This window comes from Oryctolagus cuniculus, chromosome 16 (genome assembly GCF_964237555.1).
Source record: "Oryctolagus cuniculus chromosome 16, mOryCun1.1, whole genome shotgun sequence".
NCBI lineage: Eukaryota > Metazoa > Chordata > Mammalia > Lagomorpha > Leporidae > Oryctolagus > Oryctolagus cuniculus.
In genome coordinates, this window is record NC_091447.1 from 67,834,176 (window position 1) to 67,861,981 (window position 27,806).

General features: G+C 42.1%; 1 long non-coding RNA gene and 2 pseudogenes across 2 annotated transcripts; 2 read left to right on the forward strand and 1 right to left on the reverse strand.

Moving 5' to 3' along the window:
• Positions 1–1,764: 1,764 nt before the first annotated feature.
• LOC127489333 (uncharacterized) lies at positions 1,765–16,644 on the reverse strand. Of its 2 annotated transcripts, none has more exons than XR_011383022.1 (3): positions 16,541–16,644; positions 11,594–11,674; positions 1,765–2,725 (listed from the first exon to the last, which is right to left on the reverse strand). It is a non-coding gene; the product is annotated as an uncharacterized lncRNA (long non-coding RNA). The 2 variants fall into 2 exon arrangements; XR_007917275.2 differs by lacking the exon at positions 16,541–16,644 and adding an exon at positions 16,455–16,532.
• LOC127489332 (olfactory receptor 7E178-like) lies at positions 6,979–13,234 on the forward strand (annotated as a pseudogene).
• A 4,649-nt stretch (positions 16,645–21,293) lies between the features above and the next one.
• Positions 21,294–25,955, forward strand: LOC100347626 (olfactory receptor 7E178-like; annotated as a pseudogene).
• Positions 25,956–27,806: the final 1,851 nt, after the last annotated feature.

Sequence of the window (27,806 nt, forward strand, 5' to 3'; positions counted from 1 at the left end):
GCTCTTAGCCTTGGCCAAGCCAGTGATGGCTCTGAGGGCCTCCCAGTCACTTCAGAGTCCTCATCTGGACCCAGATTCAGTTCCCAAGCTTTCTATCATCCACAAACATCATTCAACACAATGATGCTGGGGCCAGTATTGTAGCACAGCAGGTTAAATCACCAACCCCAATGCTAGCATCTCATGTGACTGCAGGTTCCTGTCCTTGCTGCCCACTTCTGGTCCAGCTCTGTGCAACTGTACCTGAGAAGGCAGTGGGTGATGACCCAAGTGCCTGGGCTCCTGCCATCGGTCTCAGTGTGGAGACCTGGATGGAATTCCAGGCTCCTGGCTTTGGCCTGGCCCAGCTCTAGCAGTTGTGGCCTTTTGGGGAGTGAACCAGGGGATGGGTGATCCCTGTCTGTGTCTCTGCCTCTCTGTAACTCTGCCTTTCAAATAAATAATTTTTTTCAGAAAAATGAAAAATAGAAAATACCTCCTAAGTGCTAGTTATTCTTTAATGATTCAGATAGCACCATGCACTAATGCCATCTATGGGATCAGTGATAATGTATGATTTTGTGTATTTGGTCCAAGTATACATATTAAATCTTTTTTTTGACAGGCAGAGTGGACAGCGAGAGAGAGAGACAGAGAGAAAGGTCTTCCTTTGCCGTTGGTTCACCCTCCAACGGCCGTGGCAGCACCACGCTGATCCGATGGCAGGAGCTAGGTACTTCTCCTGGTCTCCCATGGGGTGCAGGACCCAAGGACTTGGGCCATCCTCCACTGCACTCCCTGGCCACAGCAGAGAACTGGCCTGGAAGAGGGGCAACCAGGACAGAATCTGTGCCCCGACTGGGACTAGAACCCGGGGTGCTGGCGCCACAAGGTGGAGGATTAGCCTAGTGAGCCAGGGTGCCGGCCACTTATTAAAATTTAAAGTAGACCAGGTCCTGGTTAGGATCAATATTGGACAAGAATTTTAAAAGGTAGCCTGCTTTTTTGAGTATGCATCTCGTTTCATAAAAGCACAAAATCAGAAAAATGTTGAAAATTTATGAAGATGAATGGAGCATAAAAAAACTTTCTCATTATGAACACTGCATTTAATATATTTTTAAAGATTTATTTATTTGGAAAGCAGAATTATAGAGAGGCAGAATCAGAGAGAGAGAGAGAGAGAGAGTGAGTGAGTTAGGTCTTCCATCTGCAGGTTAACTCCCCAGTCGGCTGCAATGGCTGGAGCTGCACTGATCTGCAGCCAGGAGCCAGGACCTAGGACCTTCTTCCAGGTCCCGCATGGGTGCAGGGGCCCAAGCACCTGGGCCATCTTCGACTATTTCCCAAGACACAGCAGAGAGCTGGATTAGGAGTGGAGCAACGAGGACTCGAACCAGCGCCCATATGGATGCTGGCACTGCAGGCGTTGGCTTTACCCGCTATGCCTCAGCACTGGCCCCTGAATTTTATAAAGTCCAGATAATGCACCCCCAGCAATCAATAGAAATGATCAATATTTTATATTTGGGATTTTTTGCATAGTATTTGAATAAAACAGGGCTGAAAGTTATTTTCCTCTGATTAGGATGAAAGGTGGAATGACGCTGTTTATATTTTGTCTTAAACATTTTACTGCAATCATGAACTTATCACACATATTCCTGTTCTTCTAACACTCTTTAGCTGAGTGACTCTAAAGTTAACTATATACAGGAAAGAAAATGAATGATGAAACAATGCTAAGAAGGTTGATTTTTTTGCCACTAAGAAATATTGCTGAAATGTATGGATCTCAAAAATAGAAACCTTACTTGTAAATTGCTCTAATCCAAAACATAGACACAGGGCTGGGTACTGGATGCTTATTTCCTTTTCTTTTTATTGTGGAACTTGCATTACGAATATATTGCTCTGCTGACAGTCTCCTGTGAGACCCTCTTGTGCTCTCTACTTATCTTCATTCTTTCCCTTTGGTTCCTTTGATTTTGTAATTCCAGGGGCTCAGTCCTTAAGCTGACTGACGTTTCCTCTCTCATAGAGTGCTCCTGAGCACTATACTGAACACTTCACATACCCACCGTGTTATTTATCACTATTTCTCCATTTGCTTTAAAAAAAGATTTATTTATTTGAAAGGCAGAATTACAGAGATAGGAGAGCAAGAAAGAGAGAGAGAGAGAGAGAGAGAGAGAGAGAGAGAGAAGGAGAGTGAGAGTGAGTGAGAGAGAGAGAGATCTTCCATCTGCTGGTTCACTCCCCCAAATGGCCACAATGGCCATTATTGGGCCAGGCCTAAACCAGGATCTAGGAACCTCATCCAGGTGTCCCATATGGGTGGCAGGAACCCAACTACTAGGGCCACTTTCTGTTGCTTTCCCAGGCACATTAGCAGGGAGCTGAATGGGGAATGGAGCATCCAGGACTTGAACTGCCCCTATATGGATGCCAGTGTTGCAGGTGGCAGCTTAACTTGTTATGTCACAATGCCAGCCCCTCTGTTTGCTTTTTATATCTCTTTATTGTTATTCACATTCTGCTCACCACTCCAATGAGCCCCAAAACACTTCACAGGTAAGTTTTAAAGAAAACTATTTAAGGATCCCTAAATCAGTACTGGCACAAGCAGCTTGTATTTTGCTGCAGTGAATGAAGCCTCAGGTGGGGAAGCTTGCAACCGGTGTCACAGTGCCTGGTTCAGGTCTCGACCACTCCACTTCTGATCCAATTCCTGCTCATGTGCACCCTGGAGGCAGCCCAGAATCAAATAAAATGAAAAATGAATAAGAATGTAGTAAAATAATTACAGAAGCTTCTTTCCCAAAGACTTATAACATGAACAATTATTGTTCCACATTTACAGATAAGGAAACTGCTCAAGTGCATTTACATTCTTTTCTGAAATTCTTTGTTTTACACTTCTTTTCTTGATTCAATCACAGTGTGAACTATTAATGTAATAAAGTCAAGTTGCCTTGAGGCAGCCAGAATTAGAGAATTGCAACCAATGAATCAAGAAGGTATAACATGAAAATATTTGAATTATGCACAGGAAGTTTGGGACTCCAATGGCCTTGCCCTTCCCTGATACCAAATATCTCAACTTAAATAAGGGCACTTATGATTATAAAAACTATAAAGCAGTCTTACCAGGTCTCTATAGAAAAGAGAGGAAAAACTGGAACAATATTTAAGGAAGAGACAGCTCTCACATAGCAGATCATACAGGGTAGATGAGAGCATGAGAGCAAAGGGAATAGATAAAAACATGAATAAAATTTTAAAAATTCAGGTATTTCTAAATAGTCCATTATTTCTAAATATTGGACAGGTAAGAATACACTAATATAACATTTGTGGTCAGTGGTTTCATATGGTCATGTGCATTTAGGTAAAGCATACTTATGAACGTCTGATATCCACTGGTGATGAGGATGGATGTACTTGATGACTTTAAAGAGACAAACAGGAGTGATTAAGATGTCCTCCTCCCACCTGGGGTACCTGGGTTGGATTCCTGGCTCTGGGCTGTGACTCGGCTTCCTGCCAGTGCAGACTGTGAGAGGAAGAGGTGACAGCACAAGCAGTTGGGCCCCTGCTACCCATGTGGGAGACCTGGATTGAGTTCCAGCTCCCAGCCTCTGCATTGGTCTGCCACACACAGTGCAGGCATCTTGGGAGCCTCCCTGTATGTCAGCCTTTCAGAGAAAAAGAGATAACAGAGAGAAACCAGAAAACCTAAGAATGATGAAATCCTGACACACAACAATAGTTTCCAACCATGAAAAGCAAGTGCAATTTAGAGTATAGATAATGCAGTCCTAACTTTGGAGTACTTATAAATATTTTCAGTCAAATGAGCTTTTGTCATGGCCTGAGAAGAAAATAAGATATATTCGATTGCTCTTCATTTCCTTGAATTAGAATGATGTTGTCCTATAGGGGGAAAATGCACTTCCTGTTCTTTTCTGTTAGAAGACTTAGTTGCATTTGGTTGTGATCACAGACAGTGCTCAACTCAGGTGAGTGTCTAAAGCAGGTGTGCATAGATGGAGAAGAGGAACACAGAAACCAATCAGAAGGAGCTCCAGGAAGACTGAGTCTGTCACTGTGGAGGAAGATGGCAGAGGTTGTATGTCTCCAAGTGTGAAACAGAGGTGGTAGTCTTGAAAAAGATGTAAAAATATTGATTACTGGAGGTTGGGAGTCATGGAATAAGTGTTTTGGATGAAAAAAATAAGGGAAAAGGCCAGCACTGTGGCACAGTGAGTAAAGCTGCTGCCTGCAACACCGGCATCCCACATGGGTGCCAGTTTCAGCCCTGGCTGCTCCACTTCCAGTCCTGCCCCCTACTAATGCACCTGGGAAAGCAGTGGAGGTGGGCCCAATTTCTTGGGCCCCTGTGCCCATATGGAGATCTGAAAGAAGCTCCTGACTCCTGGCTTTGGCCTGTCCCAGCTCCAGCCATTGCAGCCATTTGGGACGTCAACCAGTGAATGGAAGATCTCTCTCTCTCTCTTTCGCTCTCTTTCTTCCTCTTTCTGTTAACTCTTTCAAATAAATAAATAAAAAGTCTTTATAATAATTGGGGAAGATGGGTGTGGTTCACTGTAACAAAGATATCAATATGTGATGTAATAAGGTACACAGGATGAGGGGTATATGGGGACTTTATGTATTACTACCTCACAATTTTTTGTATATTTAAAACTATTCTGACACAAAGTGTTAAAAAATGATGATATAACTGTTAGTAAATAAATTATTTGAAAAGTCCAAAAGTTCACTGATTCTTTGTTGTACTTGAACCTGCTGTTGAATCTGTATAGAATATTCCAACTGAGTTATTTTATTCTTTATCTCCAAAATTTATTTTTTTATAGTTTGTTACCTTTATTTTCATTTATTCCTTTTTTTCTGGTTGCACAGTTGATCTCTTTGTGTCATCTCTTAGCTAGCTGACAGTCTTTGAGATGATTATTTTGAAATTGTTGTTTAAAAATCAAATATCTCCAATCTTTATTTTTAAAAAGATTTTATTTATTAGACAAGTAGAGTTACAGACAGTGAGAGAGAGAGAGAGAGAGAGAGAGAGAGAGAGAGGTCTTCCTTCTGTTGGTTCATTCCCCAAATGGCTGCAATGGCTGGAGCTGCACTGATCTGAAGCCAGAAGCCAGGTGCTTATTTCCTGGCCCTCCATGTGGGTGTAGGGGCCCAAGCACTTGGGCCATCTTCTACTGCTATCCAAGGCCACAGCCGAGAGATGGATCAGAAGAGGGGCAACTGGAACTAGAACCGGTGCTCTTACGGGATGCCAGTGCCACAAGCAGAGGTTTAACCTAGTGTGCCACAATGCCTGCCCTTCTCCGTATCTTTAAAGAGGGTTTAGTAACTTATTTCTCGTGAAACAATTTGTTCCTTTGGGTCATATTTCCCAGTTTCTATGCATTCCTTTTGTTCTCTGGTTAGATGTGATCATTGGGGAAAACATCTTCCCCAAGTTTTCTGGACTGGATTCATATGGGGAAAGACCTTCACGGAGATTGTTGGGGACTCTCAAACCTTTGCTGGGAGGCACCTTCTCTGGGCTGTGTGTGTTTATAGTTGTTTTCAAGAGCACATCATCATCTCTGCCTGGTGTCTTGCTTCTGGTACTGAAGTTCCTCTGGGAGGATAACTAGGTGTTTTCCATAGTTCTCAGTTGCTCCTAATCTGGTACCCATAGGCCACTGCCGTTTCCATTAGAACTCCAAATCAGGCAAGGTATAATGCACTTCCTCAGGTAGCCCCTGAGAGGACAACACATCTTCTCTTTCCCTTCCAAGACAGATGCTAGGAGTTGGGGTGTTTCTGCTTATCCTGAGATGGTGTTTCTGGCACTGGCAGGGCCTTGGCTGACAAACACAAAGAATGCTGCCATCCACTCTGAGGAAGTACCTTTTGGCTTTGTGTTCATCTGGGCATGATGTAAAGCCTTAACCGGCTTGTGGAGCTCTTACAGAGAATTTGGCCCATGGATGTTGTTAAGTCAGGACTCTGTGGGTGAAATGAATATCTGAGACTTCCTATTCGTTTTTCTTAATGATATCACCATGGCCAACATTGTATTTTATTAACCACTAATGAATTGATGACACTCATTAAAAAATCTAAAGAAAATACATTCTGGAGCAAAATGAACACTACATGATGCACAAAAATCATACATTACTGGAATCACTTGTGAATTTTGCCACAAAATGGCTACAGCCTGTTGTGATGTTGGGAGATTCTGGTCGATAAAGAGAAACCAGGATCACCTCTTTGGACTAGTTGGCTGTGGATACATCATGAAGCAGTATGAGTGGAAACTCTATCAGTACAAACACAGAGACAGTTGTCCTGCAGGAGAATCTGAGAGCACAAAAATTTGATGGGGGTTCAGCTGAAAGGTAGCCCGGTCATTACATAACCTTATTGCGTACAGATGTTAGCACTTAAAGTGTGCAAGATCACATGAGTGTCAATATAATCCTGTGCTTTTAGACTTTCAGAATTCTGCTCCCGGGGTGGGCATTTAGCACAGCAATGCCTAAATCCAGCAGTGTAGCATGTAAAAGCCACTGCCTGCAGTTCTGGCATCCCATATGTGAGCTGGTTTGATTTCAGGCTGTTACACTTGTGATCGAGCTCTCTGCTATGGCCTGGGAAAGCAGTAGAAGATGGCCCAAGTGCTTGGACCCCTGCACCTGCATGAGAGACCCAGAAAAAGCTCTAGGCTCCTGGCTTTGGATCGAGGCAGCTCCGGCCCTTGTAGACATCTGGGGAGGAACTGGTGGATGGAAGAACTCTTAGAACTCTTTTTCTCTCTGCCTCTGCCTCTCTATAACTTTGCCTTTCGAATAAACAAATACATCTTATAAAAAATTGTATTGCACCAAAATTTTTCTCTTTAGTTCAATTATTCTAAGAACATTAAAGCATGTGCTATACACATAACTGGTTGAACTGAAAACATGTGCATGTGCTGATTGCCTGTTTGTGTGCTTCCTTTTACCAACACTTTTTTTTTCAGAAGGATTCCAGGGTGTATTGAAACACAAAATATCACATGTGTCACAGAATTCCATTTCATGGGCTTCTCAGAGGATCCAGCACTGCAGCCCCTCCTCTTTGTGCTGGTCCTGTCCATGTACCTGATCACAGTGCTCAGGAACCTACTCATCACCCTGGTCATCATCTCGGACTCCCACCTCCACACACCCATGTACTTCTTCCTCTGCAACCTGTCCTTGGCTGATGTGGGTTTCACTTCCACCATGGTTCCCAAGATGATTGTGGACATCCACACTCACAGCACAGTCATCTCCTATGTGGGCTGCCTGACACAGATGTCTCTATTATCTTTGGGTGCATGGATGATTTGCTTCTGACCGTGATGGCCTATGACTGGTTTGTCGCCATCTGTCACCCCCTGCATTTCCAGGTAATCATGAACCCCTGCCGCTGTGGCTTCTTAGTTTCAGTGTCTTTTGTGTTCAGCCTTTTGGATTCCCTGCTACACAGTTTGATGGTCTTGAAAGTTACCTGTTTCAAGGATGTTGAAATTTCTGGCTGGCATCACAGCTCAATAAGCTAATCCTCCACCTTGTGCCAGCACACCAGGTTCTATTCCCGGTTGGGACATTGGATGTTGTCCTGGTTGCCCCTCTTCCAGGCAAGCTCTCTGCTGTGGCCTGGGAGTGTAATGGAGGATGGCCCAAGAGCTTTGGCCCTGCACCCCATGGGAGACCAGGAGAAGCACTTGGCTCCTGCCTTCGGATCAGCAAGGTGTGCCGGCTGCAGCACTGTGGTCGCGGCGGCCATTGGAGGGTGAACCAATGGCAAAAGGAAGACCTTTCTCTCTGTCTCTCTCTCTCCCTGTCCACTCTGCCTGTAAAAAAAAAAAAGAAATTTCTAATTTCTACTGTGACCCTTCTCAACTTTTCTTTTTTTTTAACTTTTATTTAATGAATATAAATTTCCAAAGTACGACTTATGGATTACAATGGCTTCCCCCCCATACCGTCCCTCCCACCCACAACCCTCCCCTTTCCCACTCCCTCTCCCCTTCCATTCACATCAAGATTCATTTTCGATTATCTTAATATACAGAAGATCAGCTTAGTATACATTAAGTAAGGATTTCAACAGTTTGCTCCCACACAGAAACATAAAGTGAAAAATAATAGATGATTTTTTTTAAATGATGATGAAATCAGATCAGACCTATTGTCATGTTTAATCCCAGTGAGAGTCAAGTTGGGAATTGATAATTTCTTTTTTTTTTTTTTTTTTTTTTACAGAAGATCAGTTTAGTATGCATTAAGAAAGATTTCAACAGTTTGCACCCCCATAGAAACACAAAGTGAAATATATTTTTGAGTACTCGTTATAGCATTAAATCTCAATGCACAGCACAATAAGGACAGAGATCCTACATGAGGAGTAAGTGCACAGTGACTCCTGTTGTTGACTTTACCAATTGACACTCTTGTCTATGGCATCAGTAATCTCCCTATGCTCCAGTCATGAGTTTCCAAGGCTATGGAAGCCCTCTGAGTTCTCTGACTCTTATCTTGTTTAGACAAGGCCATAGTCAAAGTGGAGGTTCTCTCCTCCCTTCAGAGAAAGGTACCTCCTTCTTTGATGACCTGTTCTTTCCACTGGGATCTCACTCACAGAGATCTTTTGCCAGAGTGTCTTGGCTTTCCATGCCTGAAATACTCTCATGGGCTTTTCATCTGGATCCGAATGCCTTTAGGGCTGATTCTGAGGCCAGAGTGCTATTTAGGACATCTGCCATTCTATGAGTCTGCTGAGTATCTCACTTCCCGTGTTGGATCACTCTCCCCTTTATTTATTCCATCGGTTAGTGTTAGCAGGTACTAGACTTGTTTATGTGCTCCCTTTGACTCTTAGTCCTTTCATTATGATCAATTGTGAACTGAAATTGATCACTTGGACTAGTGAGATGGCATTGGTACATGCCACCTTGATGGGATTGAATTGGAATCCCCTGGTATGTTTCTAACTCTAGCATTTGGGGCAAGTCAGCTTGAGCATGTCCCAAATTACACATCTCTTCCCTCTCTTATTCCCACTCTTATGTTTAACAGGGATCACATTTCAGTTAATTTTCAACACTTAAGAATAACTGTGTATTAATTACAGAATTAAACCAGTCATATTAAGTAGAACAGACAAAAAAACTACTAAGAGGGATAATGTATTAAGTTGTTCATTAACAGTCAGGGCTATGCTGATCAAATCACCGTTTCCCATAGTGTCCATTTCACTTCAACAGGTTTCCTTTTTGGTGTTCAGTCAGTTGTCACCGATCAGGGAGAACATATGGTATTTGTCCCTTTGGGACTGGCTTATTTCACTCAGCATGATGTGTTCCAGATTCCTCCATTTTGTTGCAAATGACTGGATTTCATAGTTTCTTACTGCGGTATAATATTCTTCTGTGACCCTTCTAAACTTTTCAGTCTTGCCTGCTCTGACTCCTCGACAATGACAGTCAGGTATCTTGTTGGCACCATGTATATTTTTTCCCTATCTCAGGGATCCTCTTCTCTTACTATAAAATTGTTTCTTCCATTCTGAGAGTCCCATCACCAGGTGGGAAGTACAGAGCCTTCTCCACCTGTGGCTCTCACCTGTCAGTTGTTTGCTTATTTTATGGAACAGCCATTGGGGTGTATTTCAGTTCAGCTTTCTTAGTGTCTACTGGAAAGTGTGCCTTGGCCTCAGTGGTGTACACTCTGGTCACCCCCATGCTCAACCCCTTTATCTACAGCCTGAGGAACAGGGACATCAAGAGGGCCCTGTGGAGGCTCCTCAGGAAAACAGGCTCATCGCAGTCCCCGTGCCACGCGTCTGGACTCTTGGTGGGAACTGCAGCAAAGTGAAGCATCTAGACCTAGAAATCTCACTTTTCTCTGTACATGATGTGTGAGGCTGGTGCTCTCCAGATTTTGTGTCTGGTTATTGTTTCTTTGGTCTTTTTAATGAGGCATATTTTAGATTTTTATACATTTTTCATACATAACCAGAGGCTGGGAGGAATCAAGCAATAAAATGCATTTAGACAAAAAATAAAAGAATCTGGTTGTGGATCAATAATTGTGACAAAGGTATTAATGAGATATTAAACAGGAAATGATGTGGTGATGCATGTAGGGGAATTCTTCTTATGACTACCTCACAATTTATGTTTTATAAATTTAAACCTATTCTGAAATCAAATGTTAAAAAATATACAACTGTCAATAAAAATTATTTGAAAAGTTAAAAAAGCCACTGATTATTCTTGATATTCTGCTGAACATTCCACTGAATATTCTAATAGAGTTATTGTTTTCTTCATCTTCTACAGTTCTGCTCATTTTTTCTTTTAGAGTTTATGTCTCTGTATTTTTATTACCAATTTGCTAATTCATCATTTTCCTGATTGCTTTGTTTCTATCTGTGTTATCTGTTAGAATACTGATAATCTTTAAGTGGCTATTTTGAGTTTGTTGTGGGATGATCAAATGTCTTCATTCCTTTAGGAAGATGTAGTACCTTATCTCTGGAGATGCAGTTTGTTAATTTGATTAGGTGGGATTTCCCTGTTTCCATGCATTCTCGTACTCTCTATGGATATTTGAGCATTGGGGGGAAAAAGCATCTCCCAGTCCTTATGGATGGGCTTCCTACAGGGAAAGACTTTCACAGCAGAGTGTCTAGAGACTCTGGGTGACACCCAAAGTTCCCTGGGCTTCTGTATGTGTGATTTGTGCAGTTAAAGGGGCTACACTTTTTTTTTAAAGATTTATTTTTATTTGAAAGACAGAGTTACAGAGAGAGGCAGAGCGAGAGTGATAGGGAGAATGAGAAAGGTCTTCCATTCCACTGGCTTCTCCCCAAATGGCTGCAATGGCCAGAGCTGAGCCAATCCAATGCCAGGAGCCAGGAGCTTCCTCCCACATGGGTGCAGGGGTCCAAGGGGTTAGCCTTTGTTCTCCAGAGCCAGCATCTCTTCCTCCCCCTAGTGTCACTTTGTGGAATTGCATTTCCTCTGAGGGCTGCACAGAGGTGCCTTCCATTGTTCTCTACAGCCAGTACCATTCAATGCCATTACCATTGGAACTCCAAGGCCAGCAAGGTATGAACCAGTTCCTCAGGCAGCCCCGAGAAGACAGAACTTTGGAAGAACACTCCACCTTCTCTTTCCCTTCCCTGAGAGATTAGAACTCCCTTCCAGCAGGGGGAAGTTTTCTCCTCATCCTGTTATGCTGTTTCTGGGACAGGGAGCTCTGTAGTGGGAAAATGCAACAAACCCATTTTGATACACTTCTTCCTGGCTTTGCACTCAGCTAGGGTGATATAATCTCTTAACTGGTTTGTAGAGTTCTAACAAAGGCAATTTGGTCCAAAATGTTGGTAAATCCAATCTCAATGGGAGAAATGAGCCATAGAGTTTCCTATTCCATCACCTTCTTGATATCACTAATCTCCAAACTATACTGCATTAAAGACTTAATGACATGGTAACACACATTAAATATCTAAGGAAAATTCATTCTGGTGTGCAATGATCACTTACTTGGAGAGCAAACATCAGAGGCCTCTCTACTGGCAGCATTTGTTGAATGGTTAAAGCTGTTTGTGAGATCATAGGGAGATTCTGCTGGAAGAAGAGAAATCATGGTTATTCCTTTGGACTACATGACCGATGATACACCATGAAGCAGTGTGGTAGAAACTGTATAACTACACAATGCAGAGATACACCCACCCAAGTGACAGTTCTGCAGGAAAATGTGGCTGAGAGCAGATCATTTTATGGTTTGTGTAACGTGCTGGGAGAAGACTGATATATGCACAATCTTGGGGTGCTTGCACACCAATATTGAGACCCACTCTTCAGTACCTAAAGTGTTCAAGAAATTCATAGAAAATAGCCTGTGCAGTCTTTTTTTTTTTATTTGACAGGCAGTGGTATACTGTGAGAGAGAGATACAGAGAGAAAGGTCTTCCTTCCCTTGGTTCACTCCCTAAATGGTGGCTATGGCTGGTGTGCTGTGCCAACCCGAAGCCAGGAGCCAGGTGCTTCCTCATGGTCTCCCATGTGGGTACAGGGCCCAAGCACTTGGGCCATCCTCCATTGCCCTCCCAGGCCACAGCAGAGTACTGGACTGGAAAAGGAGAAACCGGGACAGAACACGGAGTATTGGTACCGCAGGCAGAGGATTAGCCTAGTGAGCTGCAGCACCAGCCAGCCTGTGATGTCTTTAATGCTAGTCTGAGGGGCGAGCATTTGGCATGGCAGTTAAGATGCCACTTGGGATGCAGGCATCTTATTTTGAGTGCCTGGGTTTGAGTCTTTGCTCTGCTTCCAATTTTTACTTCTTGTTACTGTTCACCCTGGGATGCAGCAGATAATGGCTCAAGTATTTTTGGCTCTGCCACCTACATGGGAGACCCAGGTTGTATCCTCAGTTCCTGGCTTTGCCTGACTCAGCACTGGGTCTTGTGGGCCTTTGGGGAGTGAATCAGTCAACAGAAGTTCTCTCCCTTTGTCTTTTTGTTCTTGTCTCTTTTTGTCATTCAAATATAAAGGATGACTTTTAAAATAAGAATACTGGTTCCAGACTAGGAAGAACTGTGACTGTGTCTTCTTCCAGAGTCATCTGTATTAGGATGCCCAAACCTGCTGTCTTCCTAATCATCCCGAGGAGAGAGTTCAGCCCTCATTGCTCACTGGGCATGAAGAGGCAATGGAACCTCATTCCCCAGACATGTCCTAGAGCAGGGCTCCAAGCCCAGTGAGTTCTGTGGGACACAGTGGACGCAAGAGGTACTGTAGGAAGCAAGGTTTCCTCATGGGCAGGACTGGCAGGGCAGTTGGGATAATTAGACTGAGTAGTCACCCAAAAGGAAAGTATCAGTACAAACACCTGAATTCTTTTTTTTTTTTTTTTGACAGGCAGAGTGGACAGTGAGAGAGACAGAGAGAAAGGTCTTCCTTTGCCGTTGGTTCACCCTCCAATGGCCACCGCGGCCGGCGCGCTGCGGCCGGCGCACCGCGCTGATCCGATGGCAGGAGCCAGGAGCCAGGTGCTTTTCCTGGTCTCCCATGGGGTGCAGGGCCCAAGCACCTGGGCCATCCTCCACTGCACTCCCTGGCCACAGCAGAGGGCTGGCCTGGAAGAGGGACAACTGGGACAGAATCCGGCGCCCCGACCGGGACTAGAACCTGGTGTGCCGGCGCCGCAAGGCGGAGGATTAGCCTAGTGAGCCGCGGCGCCGGCCCAAACACCTGAATTCTAAATCTTGGTTCATGGGTAACATTCAGGAACTAACAGTAAGAATTCTGCATTCCTAGGGCAAAGTCACTACTTATCAATAGTCACATTGAACGTTAATGGACTCAACTCTACAGTTAAAAGGCACAGACTGGCTGAATGGATTAAGGAACAAAACCCATCTATTTGCTGCCTACAAGAAACACATCTTTCCAAAAAAGATGTTTGCAGACTGAAAGTGAAAGGCTGGAAAAAGATATTCCATGCCAACAGAAACCAAAAAAAAAGCAAGTGTAGCCATATTAATATCAGACAAAATAAACTTTAACACAAAAATGTTAAGAGAGGCAAAGAGGGACACTATATAATGATTAAGGGTTCAATTCAACAGGAAGATGTAACTATTATAAATGTATATGCAACTAATTACAGGGCACCGGTTTATTTAAAAGGTATGTTAAGGGACTTAAAGGGAGACTTAGATTCCAATACAATAGTACTGGGGGACTTCAATACTCCACTCTCAGAAATAGACAGATCATCCGGATAGAAGATCAACAAGCAAATAGCAGATTTAATTGACACTATTGCCCAAATGGATCTAACAGATATCTACAGAACTTTCCATCCAACATTTAAAGATTTTACATTCTTCTCCACAGTGCATGAACGTTCTCTAGGATTGACCACATACTAGGACATAAAGCAAGTCTCAGCCAATTTAAAAGAATTAGAATCACACCATGCAGCTTCTCAGACCACAGTGGAAAGAAGCTGGAAATTAGGAACTCAGGAATCCCTAGAGAGTATGCAAATGCATGGAGACTGAACAACATGCTCCTGAATGAACACTGGGTCATAGAAGAAATCAAAAGAGAAATCACAAAGTTTCTGGAAGTAAATGAGGATAACACCACAAGATATCAAAACTTATGGGATATGGCAAAAGCAGTGTTGAGAGGAAAGTTTATAGCAATAGGTGCCTACATCAAGACATTGGAAAGACACCAAATAAATGAGCTTTCAATTCATCTCAAGGATCTAGAAAAACTGCAGCAAACCAGACCCAAGTCTAGTAGGAGAAGAGAAATTATTAAAATTAGGGAAGAAATCAACAGGACTGAATCCAAAAAAAATTACAAAAGAGTCCACCAAACAAGCAGCTGGTTTTTTGAAAAAATAAAATTGACATACCCTTGGCCCAACTAACTAAAAAAAGAAGATAAAAGACCCAAATCAATAAAATCAGAGATGAAAAAGGAAACGTAACAACAGACACCACAGAAATAAAAAGAATCATTAGAAATTAATACAAAGAATTTTATGCCAGCAAACAGGGAAATCTATCAGAAATGGATAGGTTCCTGGACACATGTAACCTACCTAAATTGAACCAGGAAGACATGGAAAACCTAAACAGACCCATAACTGAGACAGAAATTGAAACAGTAATAAAGGCCCTCCCAACAAAGAAAAGCCCAGGATCAGATGGATTCACTGCTAAATTCTACTAGACATTTAAAGGAGAACTAACTCCATTTCTTTTCAAACTATTCAGAACAATTGAAAAAGAGGGAATCCTCCCAAATTCTTTCTATGAAGCCAGCATCACCTTAATCCCTAAGCCATAGAATGATGCAGAACTGAAAGAAAATTATAGACCAATATCCCTGATGAACATGCATGCAAAAATCCTCAACAACATTCTGGCCAATAGAATGAAACAACACATCAGAAAGATCATCCACCCAGAACAAGTGGGATTTTAACCTAGTATGCAGGGATGGTTCAATGTTTGCGAATCAATCAATGTGATACACCACATTAACAAATTTCAGAAGAAAAACCATATGATTATCTCAATAGATGCAGAGAAAGCATTCGATAAGATTCAACACCCTTTCATGATGAAAACTCTAAGCACACTGGGTATGGAAGGAACATTCCTCAATATAATGAAAGCAATTTATGAAAAACCCACGGCTAACATCCTATTGAATGGGGAAGAGTTGGAAGCATTTCCATTGAATACCAGAAAGGGATGTCCACTCTCACCACTGCTATTCAATATAGTTCTGTTAGTTTTAGCCAGAGCTTTTAGGCAAGAAAAAGAAATTAAAGGGATACTCTATAGGATACTATACAGCAGGAAAAACAATGAAATCCGGTCATTTGCAACAAAATGGAGGAATCTGGAACACATCATGCTGAGTGAAATAAGCCAGTCCCAAAGGGACAAATATCATATGTTCTCCCTGATCTGTGACAACTAACCAAGCACCAGAAAGGAAACTTGTTAAAGTGAAAAGGACACCCTGCTGCACAGTTTGATGGTCTTGCAAGTTACCTGCTTCAAGGATGTTGAAATTTCCAGTTTCTTCTATGACGTTTCTCAGCTTCTCAACCTCACCTGCCTTGACACCATCACCCAGGACATATACGTTTATTTTACTGGCATCATGTAGGTTTTTTCCCCACTCAGGGATCCTTTACTCTTACTATGAACGTATTTGCTACATTGTGAGAGACCCATCACTAGATGGGAAGTACAAAGTCTTCTCCACCTGTGACTCTCACCTGTTGGTTGTTTCCTTGCTTTATGGAACAGGCCTTGGGGTGTATCTGATTTCAGCTTTCTCACTTTCTCCCTAGCAGTGGCCTCAGTGGTGTAAAGTGTGGTCACTCCCACAGTCTGAGGAGCAGGGACATCGAGAGCACTATGCAGAGGCTCCTCAATAAAACAGTCTAATTTCAGTCCCTGTGCCCTACCTTGGATGGGAGGTTGGAAAAGAAAGCAAAACTAGACATCTAAGGGCTGGCGCTGTGTTGCAGCAGGTTATTGCTCTGGCCTCAAGTGCTGGCACCTCATATGGGCACTGGTTTGAGACCAAGCTGCTCCACTTCCCATCCAGCTCTCTACCATGGGCTGGGAAAGCAGTAGATGATGGCCCAAGTGCTTGGGCCCGTGCACCCACATGGGAGATCCAAAAGAAGCTCCTAAATCCTGGCTTCTTATCGGCATAGCTCTGGCTATTGTGGCCAAGGAGAAGTGAACCATAGGATAGAAGACCTCTCTCTCTCTGCCTCTCCTTTCTCTGTGTAACTCTTTCAAATAAATACATCTTAAAAAAACTAGACATCTAGACACAAGAATCTCACCTCTCTCATGTTTGAGACTCTCGTGGCTTTCATTATTCTCCACATTTCCTAAAGAAAATACATTCTGATGGGAAATGAGTACTTACTTGATGAGGAAACACCAGAAGCCAGTGGGAAGCCAGTCTGGACAAAGAATGGCTAACACTGTCTGTGACATCATAGATTCTGTGGGAAGAAGGGAAACCATGGTTCCTCCATTGGACTATATGATCATGGATACACTATGGAGCAGTATGATAGACACTGTGTAACTACACAATACAGAGAAACATCTGTCCATATGGCAGTTATTCTGTAGGAACATTTGTCTGAGAGCAGATGGTTTATGGATTGTGTAACATGCTGGGAAGAAGAAAAATATATATACAATCTTGTCGTGATTCTAGAACATCAAAAGTACTCTTTAGTACCTAAAGTGCTCAAGAACAGCACGGGCAATCACAGCCAAATAGACAAATGGGATTGCATCAAGCTGAGAAGCTTCTCCACTGCAGAAGAAACAACAAAGTGAAGAGGCAACTTATAGAATGGAAGAAAATATTTGCAAACTATGAAACTGATAAAGGATTAATATCCAGAATCTACACAGAGCTCAAGAACCTCTCAACAACAAAGCAATCCAGTTGAGAAATGGTCAAAGAACTTGAACATGCATTTTTCAAGAGAGGAAACTCAAATGGCCAACAGACACATGAAAAATATGCTCAGGATCACTAGCATTCAGGGAAATGCAAAACCACAATAAGGCTTTACCTCAGCTCTGTTAGAATGGTACCCCTACAGAAATGAACAAACAGTAAGTACTGGTGAGGATGTAGGGAAAAATGTACCCTAATCTCTTGGTGGGAATGTAAACTAGTACAGCCATGTGAAAGTCAGTATGGAGATACCTCAGAGAGCGGAAAACAGATATGCCTTATGACCTAGCAACACCACTGCTGGGAATTTACTCAAATGAAATGAAATCAGCATATGTAAGAATTATCTGTACCTTATGTTTATTGCAGCTCAATTAACAATAAGACAGCGAACCAACCAGATGTCCATCAACTGATGACTGGATAAAGAAATTATAGTAAATATCCACTATGGAGAACTATTCATCTGTAATACAGGATGAAATTCTGTCATTTGCAACAAAATGGATGCAACTTGAAACCACTATACTTAGTGAAATAAGCTAGTCCCAGAAAAGACAAATACATGTTTTCCCTGATCTGCGGTAATAGAGTACCAAAAATGCAATGTATAGAAAACAAATTGACATTTTGAACTTCAACAATTGTTTATAGCCCTTGTATTTACTGTTGAGGAACAGGTTTTTTTTCTTATTATTGGTTGAAATACAATGTTATGAATATAAAGTAAACTGTAGATTATTGTAAAAATTAAGAAAAGGATTAGGAGAAGAAGGAAGAGGAAGTGTGGGAGTATGGGTTGGAGGGAGGGCAGGCTAGGAAGTATCACTATGTTCCTAAATCTGTATATATGAAATGTGTATACCTTAAGCAAAATTTAAAAAGCAATAAAAATAAAAAAGAACCTATGAGAAAGACATCAACCTGTATAATCAGTCTTTAAGATGCTGGTCCCAAGAGAAGATGTTTTGCGCAGCAGTTAAGATGCCACTTGGGATGCGGGCATCCCATAACTGAGTGCCTGGATTTGAGCCCTAGCTCTACTTCCATTGTCTGCTTCTTGCTAACGTGCACCCTGAGGTAAAGCAGAGAATGGCTCAGGTATTTCTGTCTCCACTACCTACATGGGAATTCCTGGGTTTGTCTGGCTCAGCCTGGCTCTTATGGGCATTTGGGGAGTGATTCAGTCAATGGAAATTATCTCCTTCTCTGTCCTTGTCTCATTTTGCCATTCAAATGAAACAAAGACTGTCCTGAGGAGAGAGCCTCAGGCCTCATTGCCCAGTGGGCATGAAGGGGCAATGGACCCTCACTCCCCAGTCATGCCCCTCAGCAAGGGAGCCCAGTGAGAGGCCTGCATCCTTGAGCAGAGTGTGTGGGTTACAGTCACAGCCCCAGTTCCAATTCCCACCTCCTGCTAATGCACACACTGTGGGGTAGCAGGTGAGAGCTTAAGCAGTGGGGTTCCTGCAACCCATGTTTGGAACTGGGTTGAGTTTTTAGATCCAGGCTTAAGCCAGAGCCATAACCAGCTGTTTTGAGCATTTGGGGAGTGAACAATAGATGGAAGTTCTATGTATCTCTTTGTCTCTCTCTGCCACTTAAATATTAATAAATATGATTTAATGCTATAACTAGTACTCAAACAGTATTTTTCACTTTATGATTCTGTGTGGGAGCAAACTGTTGAATTCTTTACTTGATGTATGCTAAACTGATCTTCTGTATATAAAGAGAAACGAAAATGAATCTTGATGTGAATGGAAGGGGAGAGGGAGTGGGAAAGGGGAGGGTTGCAGGTGGGAGGGACGTTATGGGGGGGAAGCCATTGTAATCCATAAGCTGTACTTTGGAAATTTATATTCATTAAGTAAAAGTTTAAAAAAAATAAAAAATAAATAAAAAATAAATACTAAAAGAATAATTAGATATTAAAAAGAATGTTGGTCCCAAGGCAGTAAAATAGTATGTGTATGTCTTCCTCTAAGACTCACATGCATTAGGAGGCCCAGGCCTGGCTGTTTTCCTGACAGTTTTGAGAAAGCCTCAGCCCTCATTGCTTACTGGGCATAAAGGGGCAGTGGACACTCACTCCCCAGTCATGCCCCTCAGCAAGGGAGTCCAGCACCATTAGTTCTCAGGGACACAGAGCATGCAGGAGGGAATGTGGGAATGTTGGAAACCTTGTCTCTTTGAGTGTAGGACCAGCAATGTGGTTGAGGTAACCAGATTGACTAGGATCAAAATGAAAAGTCTCAGCCCCAAAGTATGAGGTGTATAATCTAGGTTCTTAGAGGGAGTTCCTAAACCATAAGTGAGAATTCTGATTTTCTTTAACATTTTCTCTTTATAGGGTTAATCATCATGTTTACACAACCATTTGCTATACCTCAAGAATAACTGAAGCTCTATAAGGGAGATAATTATTTTTTTTTCTTTTTTTTTTTTTTTTTTGACAGGCAGAGTGGACAGTGAGAGAGAGAGAGACAGAGAGAAAGGTCTTCCTTTGCCGTTGGTTCACCCTCCAATGGCCGCCGCGGCCAGCGCGCTGCGGCCGGCGCACCGCGCTGATCCGATGGCAGGAGCCAGGAGCCAGGTGCTTTTCCTGGTCTCCCATGGGGTGCAGGGCCCAAGCACCTGGGCCATCCTCCACTGCACTCCCTGGCCACAGCAGAGAGCTGGCCTGGAAGAGGGGCAACCGGGACAGAATCCGGCGCCCCGACCGGGACTAGAACCCGGTGTGCCGGCGCCGCTAGGCGGAGGATTAGCCTAGTGAGCCGCGGCGCCGGCTGAGATAATTATTATTGCTATTTTGCAGAGGCGGTAACTATTGAGTGTCTTTACATTATTTTCTGGAATTCTGTTCCACATTTTTTCACCATTCAAAGACAGTATAACCTAGCAAAACAATAAACTAGCATTGTCTTTAGGCAGCTGAAGTTAGAAAAATTCATGTACCAGGAAGTGGTGACATAAAAATTCTTGAATTATTCATAGGAAGTCTGGGACTCAGAGCTGCCTTTGGAGCTTTCCTGATATCACTCACTTCAAATGGTTTATGACCAGAAAAACAATCAAGCAGTATTGCCAGGCCATTAAGTAACACATAATAAAAAAATTCAGAAATGTTTAAAGTAATCAGCTCTCATATCAGGCATTTATTAAGATTCTAAGGGGAACATACAGGAAACCTGCAGAAAATTTTAAAAGTCAAGTAGTTCTTAACAGTTCACTGTTTCTAATCATTGACAGGTACAGAATGCACTAATGTTCCAATGGTGGTCATTGATTTCATATGACTATGTGTATTTGTCCATGACTTTTACAAAAATTCGAGGTCCACCAAAGCCAAGCACTGGAGTTATATATTAAATGGCACTACGAGGCAAAAAGGAGTGAGTGTAAATAGCACAGTGGTTAAGGTGCCAGCTCCCACACAGTACTTAGGGTTGATTACTGGCCCTGGTTCCTGACTCTTTCTTCCTGTGAATACAGATTCTGGCAGGCAGTTGTCAAATGGTTGAGTCTCTACCAGGGGAGACCTGGATTGAGATGAGTATAAGAACTCGCAATCTCTACCTTGTTCCAGCCACAGCCATCACAGGCATCTGTGGAGTGAAGCAGTGAATGAGAGCATGCTCTCTAAGAAAATGAGCTAAAGGCCGGTGCCATGGCTTACTAGGCTAATGCTCCACCTGCGGCACCAGTACCGAAGGTTCTAGTCCCGGTCTGGGTGCTGGATTCTGTCCCGGTTGCTCCTCTTCCAGTCCAGCTCTCTGCTGTGGCCTGGGAAGGCAGTGGAGGATGGCCCAAGCACTTGGGCCCTGCTCCTTCATGGGAGACCAGGAGGAAGCACCTGGCTCCTTGCTTCGGATCGGTGCAGTGCACTGGCTGTAGTGGCCATTTGGGGGATGAGCCAATGGAAGGAAGACCTTTCTCTCTGTGTCTCTCTAACTTTGCCTGTCAAAAAAAAAATGAGCTAAAACAATATTAGAGTGAGCACACACATCCAAAAAGGGAGGAATGTCATAAAAGCCAGGAATGAGTAGATCCCTGGAAGACAACAGGCATACAACAGTATTTCCTAGTTGTGAAGAATCAACCTTAGTTTGGGGTTCAGACAATACACTCATAGCTTTATAGATGACTTATAAAAATTGTGAATGCATTGAATTTGTACCATTGTCTTAAAATAAAAAAAATTTAACTGTTTTTAAAGTTCCTTTAATTAGACTTTTTTCATAAATACTAGATTGCATTTTACTATGGTCATAGACTTGTGAGGTCTAATGTTCTTGGCTTTCTAATATTTGTGAGACTCCTTAAAGCTTTTGCATAGAGAGAGGTAGCACAGAAACCAATCATAATATCTCTCAGAAGATTGAGTTGTCACCACTGAGAAAGGAGACAGAATTTGGTTGCTGAGTGTGAATATGAACGTGGAGTTCCAGAAGCTACAGGGAAAGTTTGTATCATGCAAAAAATGCATGAATTTCACAACTGTATTACAACAAGAAAACCCTTTTCTTTGAATTCAACTTATTCTGTGAAAACTAGAGTTACCCTCATGCTATATCCATACATACTTGACTTGAAGACATATGGAGTGCTGGGTGCCTGTTTATCTGTTTCCTTTTACCAATCCTATTTTCCTTTCCAAAAGGAGTCCAGGTTGTTTTGAAACACAAAATCTCACACAAGTCTCAGAATTTCATCTCATGGGCTTCTCAGAAGATCCAGCCCTGCAGCCTCTCATCTTTGGGATGTTCTTTTTGATGTACCTGGTCACAGTGCTTGGGAACCTGCTCATTGCCCTGGCCATCAGCTCAGATCCCACCTCCACACCCCCATGTATTTCTTCCTCTGTAACCTGTCCTTGGCTGATGTGGGTTTCACCTCTACCACGGTTCCCAAGGCGATTGTGGACATCCACACTCACAGCACAGTCATCTCCTATGTGGGCTGCCTGACACAGATGTCTCTCTTTATTATCTTTGGGTGCATGGGTGATTTGCTTCTGACCGTGATGGCCCATGACCGGTTTGTCACCATTTGTCATCCACTGCATTACCAGGTCATCATGAACCCCTGCCGCTGTGGCTTCTTTCTTTCCAGGTCCTTTGTGGCCAGCGTTTTGGAATCCCTGCTGCAGAATTTGATGGTATTAAGAGCTACCTGCTTGAAAGTTGCTGACATTTCTAATTTCTTCTGTGAACCTTCCCAGCTTCTCACCCTTACCTGCTCTGACACTTTCACTCATGACATAGCCATATATTTTGTTGGCATCATATATGGTTTTCTCCCTATCTCAGGATTCTCCACTCTTACTACAAAATCATTTCCTCCGTTCTGAGAGTACATCAGCTGGTGGGAAGTACAAAGCCTTCTCCACCTGTGGCTCTCACGTTGTATGTTCATTTTATGGAACACCCCTCGGGGTGTATCTCAGTTCAGCAGCCTCACTTTCTTCCAGGAAGTGTGCAGTGGCCTCAGTGATGTACACTGTGGTCATCCCCATGCTCAACCCCTTTATCTACAGCCTGAGGAACAGGGACATCAAGAGGGCCATGTGGAGACTTCTCAGTCAGCAAGCTATTTAGAGCACAGATTGGAAGGCAGCAAAACTCAGCATCCAGACCCTAATATCTCACCTGGTTCATCACATCACACTTGAGGCTCTCATGGCTTTCATTCATCTTCTTTTGTAACTGAGATTTCCTGTTTTGCTCTTTCTTTATGGAAGCATTATATCTTTACCCTTGCATACCTGACTCATATTGTACCTATGGAGCCTTCTCTAGTTCATTATGGATGATCCAGGTATCCTGGAAAAAGAAAATATACTTTGCTTTTTTGTTATTTAAAATTGATATCTTTTCTATAATTTGTATGTACTTTCCATGCACATTTCCATTCATATCCTTCTAACTTATTTGATCTCATTATCCATGAGGATGCATATCACTGCTCCTTTTTATGAAACCCTCTAAGGAGCTTTAAAAATTCTGATGGCTGGATTTCACTACCAGAGGTTCTGATGTCTTGAACTTGAATAGCTAAAGCAATCTTACAAGACACACATAATTTGAAAGCATCATAGTATCAGATTTTAAGACATACTACAGGGCAGTTATTATCAAAGCTATCTGGTACTGGAAAAAAAGTAGATGTGTATACAGATGGAACAGAATAGACACTATAGACATCCTCCATGCTTCTACATCCAACATCTTTGATGAAGGAACTAAAATCAATCCCTAGAGCAAGCACAGTCTCTTGAACAAATGTTCCTGGGGAAACTGGATTTCCACATGCAGAATTATGAAACTAGACACCTTACCCAAAAACTAGACAACTTACACAAAAATCCACTCAAAATAGATCAAACACCTAAATCTATGACCTGACACCATCAAATTACTAGAGATCACTGGGGAAACTCTGCATGACATTGGCATAGGCAAAGACATCTTAGAAAAAGACACAAGAAGCGCAGGGAATCACAGCAAAAATAGACTAATTCTCCTCTGCCAAAGAAACACTCAGCTACATGAAGAGGCGACTGACCGAATGGGAGACATTCTTTGCAAACTATGTGACAGATAAAAGATTAATATCCAGAATTTTTAAAGAACTCAAGAAACCTAATAAAAACAAAACAAACAATCCAGTTAAGAAACGGGCAGAGGACTTGGACTGTCATTTTTCTTCTTTTTTTAAAGATTTTTTATTTATTTATTTGACAGAATTACAGATAATGAGAGGGAAAGACAGAGAGAAAGGTCGTCTGTTCATTGGTTCACTCCCCAAATGGCCACAATAGCCGGAGCTTTGCCAATCTCAAACCAGAAGCCAGGAGCTTCTTCCAGGTCTCCCATGTGGGTGCAGGGGCCCAAGGACTTGGCCATCTTCTACTGCTTTCCCAGGCCACAGCAGAGTGCTTGATTGGAAGAGGAGCATCTGGGACTAGAACCAGTGCCCATTTGGGATGCCGGTGCCTCAAGCAGAGGGTTAATGTACTGTGCCATGGCACCGGCAACTAGACTAGCATTTTTCAAAAGAGGAAAACAAATGGCCAACAGACACTTGAAAAATGCTCAGGATCACTAGCCATCAGGGAAATGCAAATCAAACCTACAATGAGGTTCCATCTCACCCCAGTTAGAATGGCTTTCATACAGAAATCAACAAACAACAAATGCTGGTGAGGATGCGGGCAGAAAGGTATCCTGGTCCATTGTCGGTAGGAATGTAAACTGGTACAGCCAAGGTGGAAGACAGTATGGAGATACCTCAGAAATCTGAATATAGACCTACCATATGATCTAGCCATTCCACTCCTGGGCTGGTGCAGACCTGAGGTCGCCCTGCTTATGACATAAGTCCAAAATGGTGCATGCTCTTTGTCTTGCTCGCCTTTTGAGAGGTGAGTGGAGAGAGAGAAACTCGTGTCCGTATCGGTCACTTTTTTTTTTCCTGCTCTCTTCTAGTTAGCCTGGTGAGCTTTTTTGTTTTCCCCCACGGGATTGCAAGCCTCGACCTGACACCATCAAATTATTAGAGAGCATTGGAGAAACCCTGCAAGATATAGGTATAGGCAAAGACTTCCTAGAAAAGACCCTGGAGGCACAGGCAGTCAAAGCCAAAATTAACTATTAGGATTGCATCAAATTGAGAAGTTTCTGTACTGCAAAAGAAACAGTCAGGAGAGTGAAGAGGCAACCGACAGAATGGGAAAAAATATTTGCAAACTATGCAACAGATAAAGGGTTGATAACCAGAATCTATGAAGAAATCAAGAAGCTCCACAACAACAAAACAAACAACCCACTTAAGAGATGGGCCAAGGATGTCAATAGACATTTTTCAAAAGAGGAAATCCAAACGGCCAACAGACACATGAAAAAATGTTCAGGATCACTAGCTATCAGTTTAACTCTGTAATTAACACACAATTATTCTTAGGTGTTTAAATTTTAACTGAAAAGTCATCCCTGTTAAAATAAGAGTGGGAATAAGAGAGGGAGGAGATATACAATTTGGGACATGCTCAATCGGACTTGCCCCAAAAAGTGGAGTTAGAAACGTGCCAGGGGATCCCAATACAATCCCATAAAGGTGGCATGGACCAATGCCATCTCACTAGTCCAAGTGATCAATTTCAGGTCACAATTGATCACACTGATAGGTCTAAGAGTCCAGGGGATCACACAAACAAGACTAGTGTCTGCTAATACTAACTGATAGAATCAAAAAGGGAGAGAATGCTCCATCATGGGAAGCAGGATACACAGTAGACTCATAGAATGGCAGATGTCCTAAATAGCACTCTGGCCTCAGAATCAGCCCTTAAGGCACTCCGATCTGGCTGAAGAGCCCATGAGAGTATTTCAGGCATGGAAAGCCAAGACACTCTGGAAAAGAAAAAAAGAAGACCTAAATGAAAGATCTCTGCGAGTGAGATCCCAGTGCAAAGAATGGGGCCATCAAAGAAGGAGGTACCTTTCTCTGAAGGGAGGAGAGAACCTCCACTTTGACTATGACCCTGTCAGAATAAGATCGAAGTCGGCGAACTCAAAAGGCTTCCATAGCCTTGGCAACTCATGACTAGAGCCTAGGGAGATTACTGATGCCATAAACAAGAGTGTCAAATTGTTAAGTCAACAACAGGAGTCACTGTGTACTTACTTCTCATGTGGGATCTGTCCTTAGTGTATTGTCCAATGTGAAGTAACGCTATAACTAGTACTGAAACAGTATTTTACACTTTGTGTTTCTGTGTGGGTGCAAACTGATGAAATCTTTACTTAATATATACTGAATTGATCTTCTGAATATAAAGATAATTGAAAATGAATCTTGATGTGAATGGAATGGGAGAGGGAGCGGAAGATGGGAGGGGTGCGAGGTGGAGGGAAATTATGGGGAGGGAGCCATTGTAACCCATAAACTGTACTTTGGAAATTTATATTTACTAAATAAAAAAATAAAAAAGAATTATAGATCAATATCTTTGATGAACATAGATGCAAAAGTCCTCCACAAAATACTGATTGAATCCAACAACACATCAGAAAGATCAATCACCCAGATCAAGTGGGATTTATTCCTGGTATTCAGGGAGTGGTTCAATATACAAATGAATAAGTGTGATATATATCACATTAACAACCTGAAAAACAAAGGCCATATGATTATCTCAATAGATGCAGATATAGCATTTAATAAAATACAACACCCTTTCTTGATGGAAACATTAAGCAAATTGTGTATGGAAGGAACACTCCTCAACAGAATCAAGGCAATATATGACAAATCCGCAGCCAGCATTTTATTGAATGGGGAAAAGTTGGAAGCATTGTAACTAAGGTCTGGAAACATAAGGATGCCCATTCTCACCACTGCTATTCAATAAAGTTTCAACCAGAGTCATTAGCCAAGAAAAAGAAATTACAGGGATGCCAATTGGGAAGAAGTAAGTCAAACTATACCTATGTGCAGATGACATGATTCTATATATAGGGGAAGCAAAGAATCACTAAGAGACTATTGGAACTCATAAAAGAGTTTGTAAAGTGGCAGGATACTAAATTGACACACAAAAATGAATAGCCTTTCTATATGAATACAATGTCATGGCTGAGACAGAACTTCTAAGATCAATTCAATTTACAATAGGTACAAGAACAATTAAATCCCTTGGAATACATTTAAACAAGGAGGTTAAAGACCTCTATGATAGAAATTACAAAACCTTCCAGAAAGAAATGGAAGGAGATAAAAAATGGAAAAACCTCCATTTTCATGAATTGGAAGAATCGGTATCATCAAAATGTCCATATTACCAAGAGCAATTTACAGATTCAATGCAATACCAATGAAAATACCAAGGACATTCTTTTCAGAACTAGAAAAAATGATGGTAACATTCATATGGAAACAAAAGAGACCCTGAATAGCTAAAGCAATTTTATAAGACACACACGAATTGAAGGCATCACAATACCAGATTTCAAGACATATTACAGGGCAGTTATTATCAAAACTACCTGGTACTGGAAAAAAAAATAGATGTGTATACCAATGGAACAGAATAGAAACTCCAGACATCATCCATGCATCTACAACCAACATCTTTGATGAAGGAACTAAAATCAATCTCTCAAGCAAGGACAGTCCCTTGAACAATGGTCCTGGGGAAACTGGATTTTCACGTGCATAATTATGAAACTAGACCCCCTTACACAAAAACTAGACACACAAAAATTCACTCAAAATAGATCAAACACCTAAATCTATGACCTGATACCATCAAATTACTAGAGATCACTGGGGAAACTCTGCATGACATTGGCATAGGCAAAGACTTCTTGGAAAAGACACAAGAAACACAGGGAATCACAGCAAAAACAGACTAATTTGACCCTGCAAAAGAAACACTCCACGACATGAAGAGGCAACTGGCAGAATGGGAGACATTCTTTGCAAATATGCAACAGATAAAAGATTAATATTCAGAATTTTAAAGAACTCAAGAAACCTAATAACAACAAAATAAACAATCCAGCTAAGAAATGGGCAAGGGCTTATACTGGCATTTTTCTTTTTTTTTTTTTTCAAGATTTTTTATTTATTTGACAGGTAGGGTTACAGACAGTGAGAGGGAGAGACACAGGGAAAGGTCTTCCATCCATTGGTTCACTCCCCAAATGGC